The 14702-nt window shown below is 43.8% G+C and overlaps 1 protein-coding gene across 3 annotated transcripts in view; it reads right to left on the minus strand.

The window, feature by feature from the left end:
• Positions 1 to 14702, minus strand: part of PRLR (prolactin receptor) — an 850394-nt gene that overhangs the window by 564312 nt on the left and 271380 nt on the right. The gene's annotated exons all lie outside the window — the stretch shown is intronic.

Below are 14702 nucleotides of genomic sequence, written 5' to 3' on the forward strand. Positions count from 1 at the left end.
CATAGCTGTTACTGTTAGTTCGCCATACTTGTAGTCTGCCGTTTACAATCTGTCACTCCAGATTCCAAGCACTTTGGCTCAATGATTCTCAACATTCTTAGCACCTTTTAGTTCCCAAGAGCAGCAGAAGACTTCAAACCCAGAACGGGAGTCTCATTCCTTCTTGAGCACCTTATCTATCACTTGCCTTCATACCAACTATCGACCCGACTTTGCTCCTCACTACCTCTACTCCTTTGGCAGGCAAAAGCGCTTCAAAACCATAAACTATAGATGGAGGCACTATACCAACAAAAGATAACACTGTGCTCCAGGCTCACCGTTTGAAGTCTTCTGCTGCTCTTGGAAACTAAAAGGTGCTAAGTATGTTGAGAATCATTGAGCCGAAGTGCTTGGAATCTGGAGTGACAGATTGCTAACGACAGACCCCAAGCATGGCCAAATAAAAGTAACAGCTATGGGGGGAGTCTCAAGGAGGACAAACTGAGCATTAAACCCTGGTGGAAAAACAAGACGGCATATATAGCATGTTTACACCATGCTTTTTTCTCTCTGTACACCATGCTATCAAAATACCATGGATCACAACTTTTAATTAGGTGGTATGGCGCTAAAAGTAAAACGTGCGGTCAGTTTCAATACCACTTGCTTTGAGTGTTACCATCCTACTCACATGAAGCCCAAATTGCTTTATGACTCAATCTGTGGCATATGTATTTGTGCAAATAAATATGAATATTTACCCCATGCAGTGCATTCTATGCAAGCGCCTTGAACAAAACCCATGGTTGTGTGTTTTTTAAAAACAAGTGGTATTTAAAGTGCGAAAGATTTTTGCCATTACCCCCATACTCATAATGACGCCCACAGAGACTCAAGTGCAGAGGCCAGCCTTAGAGCCCCAGCTCCAGGTCTGAGGTGAGCAGTTTAACCACAAGCTGGGTAATGGGTGCCGCGTGGCTGCATGGATGAAAATCAGTCCCAAAGAAGGAAATCATTTGCATATAAATCCCAATAAAACCAACAGATTAAATGTTATGAGGACCTGGGCAGAACATCAAATATGTAGAAACACGTTTCACAATATTACTAGAGATGTTTAGACCCAATGAAGTTCAGGTTACCCGTAGTAAGGATGTAAGAAGGTCATTTACATATAACATACTAAATTAGAGATTATTTGCCTATTTTTTCCATTCACTACAAAAACGCAAATGAATTTACCATTAGGCAAGATGATGAGGTTAACAGCTCTAAATTGCATACCGTGTCCCGGCCTTCCTGTTACAGGGAAGTGCTGAACACAATATACTTCAATGAGGAACACACACAAAACAAAGGACTTCACCATGGAAACAGAAAGCGGTGCAACAAGGTGGGGCATGATTCAATGTGATGTGACTTGTGGTGGAGGCAGGTCACACAAAGAAATAAGCATTATTAAATCCCATAGGTTGTTGCTGTCATAGGTACAGCCTCAGATGCCCCCAAAGAGTCATGCCAAGTCCAACAAACACCAATAATGCTCACACCATTAAGAGTGGTAACAATCTTTGAATTACTTAACACAAAAAGAGCCCACATATTAAACACAAAACAGAACTAATCAAGCACTGTTCTGTCAAACCTGAGTATCTGAGACTCGGCAGAGGCAACCAATTGCAACTAAGGTGCACACAGGGTGTTCACCTCTCAGCAAATCACAATTCCCGACAAATACAAAAGGAGAGAATCCTAATACCACTATCGCGGAAGTGTATCAAAACACATTTCCCATCTACCATTATGTTTAACAATAGTTTTTTCTCCACTAGGACTTGCTAAAGAGACTCCTATGAGCCAAAAACGAAGAGAATAATACTTCCAGTTGTTTTTAGGTTTGACACATTTATATATCAATTTTTGAGAAAGGTCAACACTTTGGCATGCCTACAAGTGCAGGCAATACGCCAAAACTGGCATTGCAGCAGCGCGAGTATTGGACGGCATGGTGACTTGTTGATTGATTCTAAACAATACACCGTTTATCGTGCTCATGTTTACTATCTCTCAGATGTTTGGCGGTAAAACATTTTGGATTGTTGCCATAAAAATAGGATCGACTTTCGCACGCTCCATGCAGACCAATACCTGGGAGACAGCCTTGTGCCTGATGGTTGTCTGGGAGGCGTGAGGTCTTCTTGCCAGATTGTGGTCTGATAGTCAGTGCTGGAATTGGGCCACATTTCAGAAACGGGCAAAAACTGTCTCCCGGATTCCAGATCCAGGGAAAAGTAAAGCCCATGCCCGGGCTGCCCCACACTGCACCTGCAGTGATCAGCTGTTGCCAGCGCTCGGAGGTAGCACTAGGGGTTATTATTTGTTGTATGCATAGCTGCAGACGCAGCAGCACATGGGTGGTTACCGTCACTTAGGAGGAGTGGATTGGTGGATGATTATAAATGGCAGGAGTACTACGCTGCATGCTATGTGAAGTAATGACTTCATTTTGTTCCATGTGATATTGTTGCTTTTTGAAGACCGCACAACAGATTTATTTCTGACGTTTTGTGTGGGCTTCAAACAGTGCATATATCCAACTTTGGATGGAGGGATCACCGCCCCAACCACTAAGCAAACAGTTCCCCTGCCTTTCTCCACCCCCATCTTCACTCACGTTGGTAGGTTTTCTCAGAAATTGTGTGGTGCAACCCCCAACGCCTCTGTCCTCCCCTGTTGCCTCCTCCCTTCCCCCCAAATCATTCCCCCCAATGCAGGCATACTGTTTCTGAAACAAAAACACAAACACGCCCACACGTTTACATATTTACACACTCCTTCGACCCCTTCCTTCTCCGCCCCCCAACTGACACAAACAGACGAACACTCAGACACACACACACACATTTAAAAAACACATACCGGTGACACTTCCCTCTTTCAGGCCATTCGCTGCCTGTGAGCCTCTGTGTACACTCCTGAACCTTTCATTGGCTGACAGTTCAATGTAGAAAGCAGAGTTCCTGAATTGGTCGTTTTCAAATTCGTTAATTGAAAAAAAGACATTTCCACTCCTTACCCTTCACTGCTTTTCTTTTTGCTTGATCTTAAATTAAAATCCAGATTAGAATTTGTGCAGATAAAATTACTTTGCATGCTGGTAATTGTAGTCTTCCATTCAGGTTGCACAAAACAAAAATACTATCATACTTATTTTGCTCAACGTGTTGCTTTAACGATTTCTAGGTCGTAAGGAACGTTTATTATGGAACCAGTGCACATTTTAAGGCATCCGTATAACAAGCTATGTTAATTTAATTATGTATGTGTTTATCCAATTTTCCTCATTGTTGCTAGTTGCGTTTTTCCCACATAGAGGTTGCCCATAATGGAGGCATTGAAGGGCTTACAGTCTTTTGATCTGTGAGTCCAGGATAGCTCTATGACTGTGTTTGAGATGTTAGACTTGTGGGGAAGTCATGTTGAGGTGACTGTGAGTGGGAACTGGTTGCGTTAATTGTGTTCAGGTGTGGTTGGATAGGAGTAGCAGATTGAATGGGGGAGGAAACTAAGTAGGGGGTCGTATGTCTTTATACCCTCATATTTTCACATCTCTTCAGATAAATTTCCTCAATGTTATGACTTAACTCTTCTCAGCAAGGGCATATTAGTTGTGCCTGTCAGTGGTCTCGTCACTATGTTTGTTACTTTTGTGTCTATGTCATCGGCCCGATGCCTGCAGGGTTTCTGAGCTATAGAAGTAAATAAATAAAAATAAAAAAATATTTGCTCTTATAGTTACCATTATCATGAGTGTCTCCCTTGACACGGTGCAGTATGTCCGGCTTTAAAGGTAAGGGATCATTTAAGCACTAAAATATGTGATATCCATTGACTATTTCATCTACCCTGCTCGACCATCCTGTTGTTCATAAATACCTTCACCCAGGACTTGACCAATTCCATCCATCCATGCATCGATTCATCCAAATATTTATATCTGTACATATTCACTTTCACTTATTCATCAATAACAGTAGGTATTTTGGAGTGGCAATTTACTAGCCTTGTTACAAAGTAGAACCATCGTACTTTTCTACTCGAGACAGAAAAGCCAACTGTGGGGTATAATCAAAGGCCCCAAACTGAAGGTCCAAGTGAAAAATGGCTCCCTGTCATTACCACAGTAAAAGCAGCATTTTAATTCACAAAGGAAGAAGGAATTCAAAGGTCCCTTTAACATGAAAAACTGGATTTTTAAACACTGACACAAAAACGGCTTTGCATGTGTGTTTCCAAGTTAAAGCAGTTTAAATGTGAGGGAAAAAGACATGGCACGTGTTGACAAAAAGTAATGTATATTATGTTTTTTCATGCAAAATACCAGCAGACATCTGAAAATAAAAGCACACTCAATTTCCATGAAAAAATTTCTGTAGGCCCGAGGCAAACCCTTTGCTTGCTGTGGGACAAATGTCACAAAGAACCTCACCATGGAAAGCCTGGGTTACACCCCCCCCCAGCTATTTTACAACTGCAATAAAATGTGACTCACTTGGAAGGTGTGGAAAACCAAGGGCCCTCTAGACTTGCTGTCTCTGCAGGACAATTTCCCTTGGCTGGAGCATGATTAGAATGAAAGCAGGAAGTGTGAAAACAGGGGCTACAATTAAGGGAGGCTGAAACTCCAATTTCAAAGATCAAACACCAATCACAAAGAGACCAACAGAAACACTGGCTCAGTGAGGAAAAATGGCGTGGAGGTAGGGAAGTTCATATTTGTACACAGGAAGATCCCCTTTGTTTAAAAGGTCTATTATAACTTAGGTCTTTTGCTCAGCAACCATAAGTAATACTGAGCACATGTATGTGTCAGTTATTAGGTAATTTCCAGGGTATTTTGGTGACATAAAATTCATCCACCTACGACTCAGAGAACTGTAATTGCCATCTAAAATGGGTCTCATGCTGATCCGAAAATGTTCCAAATGTGAGAGTTGGTGAACGGGTGGAGGGTAAAATTAGGAATAGGGGTAATAAATTACATGTTCCTAACTATTACAATTTTTGGTAAAAATTATGGAAAATTGTCACATCGCTGTGCAAAATGGTGTGGACCTGGCTGTCATCTCATTTAATTCCCCATGATTAGTTGAATTGGAAAATATATATATTATGGCAGTTGTGAATACAATTATGATATTTTGCTACACAACTTGGTTTTGCAAAAAAAATTGACATGAGAGCAAATGAGGATTGTAAATGGAACTGCCATATGTCTGCCCAAGACCCTTAAACCAATCCATAGAGTGATGGGCTGGAGTTGGGAGTAGAGAGAAGGTTAACTGTCAAATCATAGTTGCGAGAACTCTTGCAGAGTACTCTCCCAATATTGTCAACTTGATGGTGTCGGTGTCATCACTGCTATATAAGGGGGCATGCACTATGAGGGGGACAGAGCTGCTGAAACTTACTATCTGACAGCTGCAAGGAAACACCAGAGGAGATTGCTGAGAGTGCATCTGGGGGGAGCTGTCTATTTCTAGGAAGGCCAGAAATTCTGACTGGGTCCTGTGGTGGGGAGTGGGAGGCCATCCTTGAGAGTGAAGTGACCATATCGTGGCCCTATCTTTCCAGAGGGTCCTGACATGCAGCTAGCTCTCCTGAACTTTAAACAGAGTTGTTCAATGTAAGTAGACTTGAACCCTTTGTAACCAAAAGGCGGGGAATCTGCTGGCCTTAAATACTTTCCCTTTATAGTGTGTGGGAGGGTGGTGACAAAACTGTGTCAATCCTTAGCCTATTTAACTAAAAATATTAATTTAATTAATTTCCTTTGGCAGAACACTATGGGTTGATTTTTGTTGAAATTCGAAATTAACAAAGCTCACTTCCCAGTGTGAGCTGAAAAATAATTTCATTGGGTAATCCTTTTTGTCCTGTTAACCCCGACTTCTTTAACTCCTTAAGTGCCAAGGACGAGTATGCTCGTCCTTTTTGCATAGACTAGCATAATAGCAGTTAAGGGGTTAAGGAAGAGGGGTGTCTTTGTTCTTACATCAGTCAAATCTTCCCCAATGCAGGCCTTTCAGCAGAGGGGGGGTCTGAAATCCAAAACTTTCCAATCATCCTAATTTTTCTGTCAGACTTCCAAACCCAGACCAAAGTAGGGGGAGGGGGTCTTAAAACAAACATCTAAAACACCAGGTGTTTATTTTAAACCAAAAGTGTGGGTGAAATCAAAATTGGCAGATGTATTTGTCCAAATATGAAAAACCAAACTGTTGGCCCCTTAGGCGCGCAGCAAAATCGAAATTGCACAGAACTACATTCGTAAATTGTGTTCACTGACCAGTGCTAATTATTTCTTGAAGTGAAGTTTGTAGAAAGAAAAACATTGTGATTTGTGTCCTTTTCAACTCACTTGTGTTATTTATGTTGAGAGAAGTTTATTGTGTTGTGCCACGGATAAAGTGGTGTTTGATATTTCAGTGCGAGTTTCGTAAAACATCTAATTCAAATAAATAAAAATATCTATTATCTTAATACCCCAAACTGGTTCTTGGCTTAGTGTGGCACAGGGGGAGAAAGCCTTGGTGATACTATATGTTGTTCAGACAGGGCTGAGCAAACTCAATATTAAAAAATATTTGTTTTGGCACTTTAACCGGGGGGGAATGGTCCTTCCTGTGTTAATAGTGGTCCTCAATAGATATTGTTACACACCTCAGAAGGCAACCTAATCCAAGAGTAAGAAATGCAATTTGTGAAATTTGCAAAATATTTTTAAAGCTGATACAAGAAAAAGTATAAACCAGAGCCCTGCATTCTGGGCGTTCTCTGGCAAACTCATTGGATATTATGTTATGTTGGTTGCTTGCATCACACTGTACAGCAGACTCAAAGTATCACTCTCAAAGAGCTAAGAAGACTGCTCATCATCTGCTGGTGTTGAAGTAAAACATTTGTGGACAAGAAGAAAATATAGCTGCAGAAATGGGTGAATTCTGGGAAATGTTTGCTTATAGAAAATAGTAAGGAGAGTGACAATACTTCCTTCATTTAAATTATGTGTGGGCTTGGAAACAGTGGGCACTGGATAGCGGGATATCAGCTAATTTGTCCTTTAGACTAATTAAAAAGAGTAACAGGTGCGCAAAATACTAACTTCTGCCCCACTTCAGCAGCATTTCAGAAATTCTGCAGCACACATGGGAACATCAAAGTCTGCAGTACTTGTTTTGAACGGGCCACCCGTATACACTTAATGGTCTTGCAAATGGTGATGAGGAGAGAGGAAATAGCTAAGGGATGGAGGCAAAGCGTTATGGCCGGGTTTGCTAGTTACTGCATTAAATATTTCTAACATCTGCATTGGCATCTCCAACATAAAATAAATAAATATATATATTATAGCGTGGCGGTTGCTGCACTATAGTTAAGTTGAGTAACAAGTTCCGTTAGAAACCTGAAAATTGAATTGCTACTAACTTTTGACATGAATGACGGATTTGGCTGATATTTTGCAAACAAAGTGTTTGTCACAGGCCTCCACCCCAGACTGGACATTTTGGGAAAGATTCATTAAAAAATGAAAATGATATTGAGAAAGCAAAAAAACACTGTTTTCGGCCTCCTCCAGAAATTCTGCCCAGCATGCAGCATACAGCAAAAAACGCTGGATGGAATTGGACCAGGTACCTAACAAGTTGGGCACAAAGTGTTGACTCGATTTCTGGAAGGGGTCTGGGGTTATTCCATCCAGCACTTGTTAAAATATTTAATAGAGAAGGGGGTGCCACTGTGACTAATCAAATGCCAGGGCACCAGTTGTCCAGGGATGAATATCGGTTTCTAAACCATCAATCAGCCTCACACATCAAGTACACCAGAAGGGATTCGAACAGATTGAAAACTCAAGCAAATTATAAACCTCCTTGTTCAATTTTGGTAACGTGGACGGAACGGCAGGTTTATCTCCAAAAGGTTGTAGATCGCGTTAGTTGCAATATAGCAAAAATACAAATATTACCCAATGATGAAAGGGACTGTCCAGAAAATGTTGTATACAAATATCAACTTTATTATTATCACAACAGACAGTTCTAGCACACTACGAAATACAACCCACCCTGTAAAGGAATGCAGAGGACAAGCAGTTTCAAAGAGGGAAAAGGGATGCACTCTAGATACTGACAGGAGGGTAGTCGGTATAGTAAATAATCGCAACAGTTCAAGGATACTTGGCTTCAGCACAAAGGGAGCAATGGGTCATAAAATGTCACTAGGGGCTTTCAGTGAAGGACCAGGGGGACAGACCCACAATGCACCTGGTGCTTGTAGGTGTTCTTGGTGTTCGACTGGGTATAGTCGGTTTCAGGTGCTTTGCAGCTTCTGCGACAGAGTTCAAAACAGGAGACACCTGAGGGTATCAGACGGCAACCAGTACGGCGAGCAAGGCTGGACGGATGGCTGCAGGCTCGCCTACACAGCAGCTCGGGGTCAGGAATCGTGTCTGGCTGGCCGGTGGTTCTGAAGCACAGCTGTTCCCATTGCAAAGCCCATGAGCACATACATAGTATAAGAAAAGGGAATCACAATGACATGCAAAATGGCATTATGGGGGACATCAACAGGAATTCGCTGAGTTAAGCTGGTCATGACTTCCCACACCTGCTGAATTTCTAAGGTTTTTTCAGTGAATATTGTAATAACTGTTGGAAGAGCATAATGCGTATTTCCGTCACCTTAACATATTGATATTTAAATTATGCCAAATGCTTAAGATGAACTATTTAGCTAAAGGTATACGTTTCATCACATTTATTTACTGTAATCCATGGAGTTAGCTAAATACAATTAATTTGTATTAGATTTTCAATAGATTGAAATTAAAACTTTCTTATACACTTTGCAACTATCATATTTATTTTATATCAAATGTATCACATAATGATATGATATGATATTTTATTTGTATCGTGCAAAGGCAAGGGAGGGGAATCAGGGGACAAAAACAACAACGATCTTACTAGGCCCAGTGACATTGAGAACATGCAAATGCATGGGAAAGGGAAAGGGGAAAAGTACATGGAAGGGGGAAGTGGAAAGTGAGGAGCAGAGGAGAACAGATAAATAATAAATACAAATAAATAGATAATGTAGGCAATAATATGAATTGGATTTCTATATGTTGTATCAGTGCACTCAATGTTCTCAAGAAAGTTAGTTGCCATTGCGGCAGGTGTGTTATTTTTGGGATGGAGCCGCAGCTTTGACACTTATACCATTATATATACATGAGAAATTTCACAGATGTAGGCTATGCGGGTTTACATGAGTAACAAAATAAAATCCATGTTTTTCGGTCTAAAGTCTTTCAAGGAAGGATGGTCCTACTGGACGTTCCACTAGGCAGAAGCTCCCGACCTTTAAAATGGCCGACTAAGCTGGAGCAGCCATGTTCCAAAACCGAAAGGCCTGGCAGTGAAATGGGAAGCAGTCCCATGCCATGCGCTTTGCATAACTGCCACAGCTAGGTCAGGTTCTTAGCACCTACAGACCTTCCGCGTCTATAGACTACTGACAAGACTGGGTTTTGGACCTCAAAGCTGTCATGTCCCCCCCTCATTAACTGCATTGGGATGTATATTGGTCTTCAGACAAAATCCTGCACGGATCCTAGGCAGGGGTGGGCTGGGAACCAAAAGAGGCCCTGGAAATAATTTTAAAAAGTGGCCCGATATTTCACATTTTCAGCACGCCCAGCTCGTTTTTTATGGGAAAGTGTGGAAATACCAGGGGTCAAGTCCTAAAAAAGAAATTGTGGGGGGACTATTTAGCGTAGCTTTCCATAACCATACACACAGGATGAATGGCATGTGCCTTTCATAACATCAACACCCACTAAAAACGGAGAAGATATTTTCTTCTAATAGTGTTAGAAAATGTTAAAAGGTGTGTATGTTTTAAACTCCAAGAATCAATGCCAATGTTTGTCCTGGAACATGCAGTCCAGAAGTATGCCATTTCAACTTTATTGTACTATATTAATTACCAGGTTATACGTTGCAGCGTTGAAGTGACAGTCAAATGTTTTGTTTTTTACACAAGACCTCTAAAATACCCAGGGGACTGCGTCCAGCCTCTGAAACAAGTGGGTGGACTATGTCCACCCGCGTGTCCCCTCGACTTCAGGCCTGGGAAATACCACACAAAAGGGGTGCAGAGGCCTGCCGGGACACTTCCAGAGTTCCCTGTAGGCCTGCCCACCCCTGGTGTCTGGGGGCTCTTAACCATATGCTGCATTCGGCTTCGGGAACATATCTCCACGCCTTCTATGACCCTGTAAAAGGTCAAATGTTGCTGCACTAGCGGCCGACTGCACACCAGAGGTTGACTTCCCGAAATGCACTGGGCAGAAGCCAGCCAAACTAAAAAAGGGTTTTGTTGAAGGAATGTTCCATTTCCAGGGCTCGTTTCCCTGGGGCACAGCCCCCTAAGCCCCAGTGTGCATGCTTTTCCAAACTCTCACCAAACATTATTCCCTGTGAATCCCCATTTCAACCCGGTGGATGCCACCCCCCCATGCTTAGACGTTACCACGAGGGGCAAAGAGCATATTCCAAAAACTCATCAATGAAAAAACAAATAAATAACAACCACATGGGCAGCGGCTCTGTCTCCTTCCTTCCCAGAGGATTCTGGCAAGTGTCTAGTAGATGTCGGCAGGCAGGATTGGCCCACCTGTGCGCAGGCAATGCTTCACAGCCACATCCCATCAGTTATCAGCACATTCCCCGCTATGAGTAGTGGGAGGAGCTCAGCAGGTCCCGATCAGTTTCATTTACATTGATGGGCAGGGAGGGTGTGCTGAGAATAGCTCTGCAAAACCCTGCTTCCAGTTCCCAGGCGCCACAGTCATGCTGCATATCCACCCCGCACATTCCATATTGCGAAATGCCACCCCCGTGCTGCGGGAGGCGCAGCGGTGTGTTTGCATGTCTAAGTAATGGCCACACACCTGACACTTTGGCTGCCAACACCCCTGTGAATGCAGAGAAGCGGAGGATCTGGTGAGATCATGTTGCCCAGCCCTAAACACTTCACTCGCTCTGGTCCAACAAGTCACTCATTCATTAAGCCTTAAAGTGCCAGAGTGTGAAGTGCCTACTTCACCTTTCCAGACACATTGAAAGATATCCAGTGCCCTTGAAGGCTGCTATAGGCGACAGGAGGGGCTGGGGCTTTACATATACAAATGCCCCTCTCTTGAATCAAGCAAGGGCCCACATAAGCCTAGAGGGTCCATCTGCACAGATCCACCAGCCTGTCATCCGGAAAGCTCCCCTGAAAGGCCCAGGGGGCTTCCTAGCAGGGCAACGAGTTTGGGCGTGCAGGGTGATAGGGAGAGGAGTTGCAGCGCAGAAATGGGCAAGACCAAGTGAAGCACGTCGTGTTCCTAGAGAATGGGGGAGGACACATTTTCAGGGAACAAACAGAGGAAATAATCCAATGAGCGACCCAACAAAAAAGCTTGACAGATACGGAAGCATTTGTTTATTTATTTATTGTTTGCATCTTTGGCGCGTATACAATATGAACATACTGTTTCAAAGCGCCCACAGGCCAGGGAGGGAGTTTGGGAAATAAATTACAACAATACAATACAATATTTAAGAGCAGAGGGGGAAGAGGGAGGCGAGGGCAAACCTACTTATGCCTTGTGAGTATTCAGAACGTGCAAGTGCAGATAGGAAGAGGGAAGAAGGGGTAAGTGCTGGGGCATCCAAGCCCATGGGTGAGCCAAGGATGAAGGGCTAGGAATGAAGAGTGCTACACAGCCTGGGTCGCGGGATGTGTAAGTGCGAGTCTTCAGCGCGGGGGGTGTGCAGATACAAAGTGCTGTGGAAAGACAGGAGCTGGTAACAATTGGTGTGGGAGGTCAAGGCCCCAAAGACACATAAGGGCGAAGGACACTGATTCAGCAACTGTGGGATTAACAGACTAGAGAAGGAGGGAAGTAGGAGGAAAAGAGGAAACTCTTAAGGAGCTTCTGGAAATTGAGAAGATCCTGCTCAAGGCACAGGGGAGGCTGTTCCAAAGGAGGGAGCCCACAGAGGAAAGTAAGCGATCCCCTGCCCCCTGTTTAGCAAAACGCTTTACAAACAAAGAGTTGGTGCCAGAGGAGCGAAGTGGTAAGAGGGAGAGTATTTAGTGAGGTTAAGTGAAGATAGTGTGGTCCCCGGGCACAGACCGCTTTGTGGATGATGCAGAGGGATTTGAATTTAATCTGTGCAGCAACTGGGAGCCAGTGAAGACATTTTAGTGAAGGAGGGATACGGTCCTTGGGCTTAAGGCCAAGGATACGTCTTGCTGCTCTATTCTGGATAAGCTGCAGGGGTCGTGGAGTAGAAGAAGGACGATTCAGGGGAAGGCTGTTACAGTAGTCAAGTCTAGAGAGAGAGAACCAGGGCCTGAGTCACAGTGAGCCTCTGAGGGAAACTGAGAAAAGGTAGAATTCCTTTGAGAAGGAAGAACTGATAGTTGTACTTCTTGCCAATGTCCTGAGTGTGAGGGAGGAAAGAAGAGTCGAAGATGACTCCAAGGTTCCTGGCTTCAGTTGAAGGCACAGGGGGAGAGGCCAATGTGGAAGGCCAGAGTGACGAAAAGGAGGAGGGAGTAGGGGGATAGCTCAGTGGGTTGAACGCTCGCTGCTGCGATCTGAGCGTGCTCTGCAGGTCGCAGGTTCGAATCCCGGCAAGGCCAACTCAGCCTTTCTTCCTTCTGAGGTCAATAAATGAGTACCAATTTCGGTTGGCTGATATTGTATGTAAATATGTGCTCTGTAAAGCACTTTGGATTAAGGCGCTATATAAATAACACATCATTATCATTATCAATGAGGAGTCTGAAGAAGAGCTGTGTGTCATCTGTGTAACACTGGAAGTTGGAGGAGAAAGAGGAGATGAGGCGTGCAGGGAGAGCAAGGTAGATGTTAAAGAGCCGGGGGGAGAGTATAGAGCCTTTGGGGACACCACAGATGGAGATGGAAGTAGTAGAGGAGAAGGAGGCCAGGATGACTTGGGAAGAGCGGTTAGTGAGGAAAGAAGACAGCCATTCCAGTGCCCATTCCGAGATACCAAGTGTGTTGTGGAGCCTTTGTATGAGGATGGAATGGTTTACTGTGTCAAATGCAGAGGAGAGATCGAGAAGGATAAGGATAGATGGGGAGTTGGAATCCAGAGATGCGAGCAGTTCTTCACGGGTGTTCAGAAGAGCAGTGTCCATGCCTCTGGATGCTCGGAATCCAGATTGATGGTCGTGGAGGCCACCGACAAGTTCGGTGTGAGAGTTAAGTTGGAGTAAGGCCAGCTTCTCAAGTAGCTTCCCCAGGAGGGGTGCTGGAAATAGAGCAATAGCTGGCAGTTAGGGTCAGAAGATGGATTTTTCAGGCGTGGGCGTCCAAGGGAGCGCTTAATGGGGAAGGGGAAAGATCCAGTGGTAAAAGAGTGATTGCAGAACTCAGCGAGAGCAGGGGCAAGAGAGCCAATCTTATCCTTGATGGTCCTGGATGAGCAGGGGGAGACCTGTTTAGAAGAGACTTTCATGGAGCGGACAACTCTGGTAACTTCTTCAGGTGTGACAGGAGCGAAGGAGGAAAATGAGGGAGTAGCAGGGAGGGGGTGTGGTGGGGGAATGGGATGGGTTGTGAGGGAGTGTAGAAAGGGTGGTAAGAATGTCCTGGGTTTTGGTGGCAAAGTGTGAGGCCAGTGCATTGCAGAGGGCCTGGGAATTGGAGGAGCGAGACTGCAGAGGGTTTGGCTAGTTCCCTGCAGATTTTAAAAACTTCAACCGTGTTCCTCTGTTGATGCAGCTCGGTAATGCGTAATTTGGGGAGCACCCATTGGTTTCTAAGGATTTCGAAACAAAGGGCCTGATTCACAGAGCATTTTTCAATGGGATGGCACCATTATAAAAGGCATCTGTGCATCAGACCCAAATAGATAAAGTGTGACAGTGCATGTGTAATGTTGCCAGGAAAGGCCAGCGCAGGAACAGAGGCTAAGCAGAGTGTCCTGGTGCTGCAGGCATTCCGATGAGAGAGTGAAAAGGGACACTGGAATGCTTGCTACTATATGGTATGGCTATATTTAAAGGTTATTAAATGAAATGTGGCTGCGTGTCACTGGACACCGCTCAGTTCATGTCACAGGTGGCAATGGCAATCTATTGTTAACTCAGGTGAGCTGGCACCTAATGTTTGCAGGGCAGACACATACTGAAATGTGCCTTATTGGTTTCCTCTGCCAAGAGGACATTTCTATGGTGGCACACACATTTTTAAAACACGTTGACGCCATGAACCACTTGTGTACAGGCGTGTTATAAATGACTTATCATATTATATGTATGCGAAGATGTGAAAGTCCGAGGAAATGGTTTCAACAGTGGGTTGGACTGGTACTGATAATAACATAGCATTTAATTTATACATTGCTTATTAATTACTGGATTTCAGGGCACCCACGTTTGCTTTACACTTTCGTAGAATTCCAGGGGGGCAGATTAAATAAAGTGCACTGAAGCCTTGTCGTTTTGGACTAGTGCTTAGAAAACGTGCAGTGAGGTTTGTAACAGAATTTAAAATAGCCGACTAGTGAAAAGAAATGACAACTGCATTGACACACAAATGCAAATACAGCATTTTGCAGGAGTTGGTC

The sequence above is a fragment of the Ambystoma mexicanum genome, chromosome 6p (genome assembly GCF_040938575.1).
Source record: "Ambystoma mexicanum isolate Mex_15411 chromosome 6p, UKY_AmexF1_1, whole genome shotgun sequence".
Taxonomy (NCBI): domain Eukaryota; kingdom Metazoa; phylum Chordata; class Amphibia; order Caudata; family Ambystomatidae; genus Ambystoma; species Ambystoma mexicanum.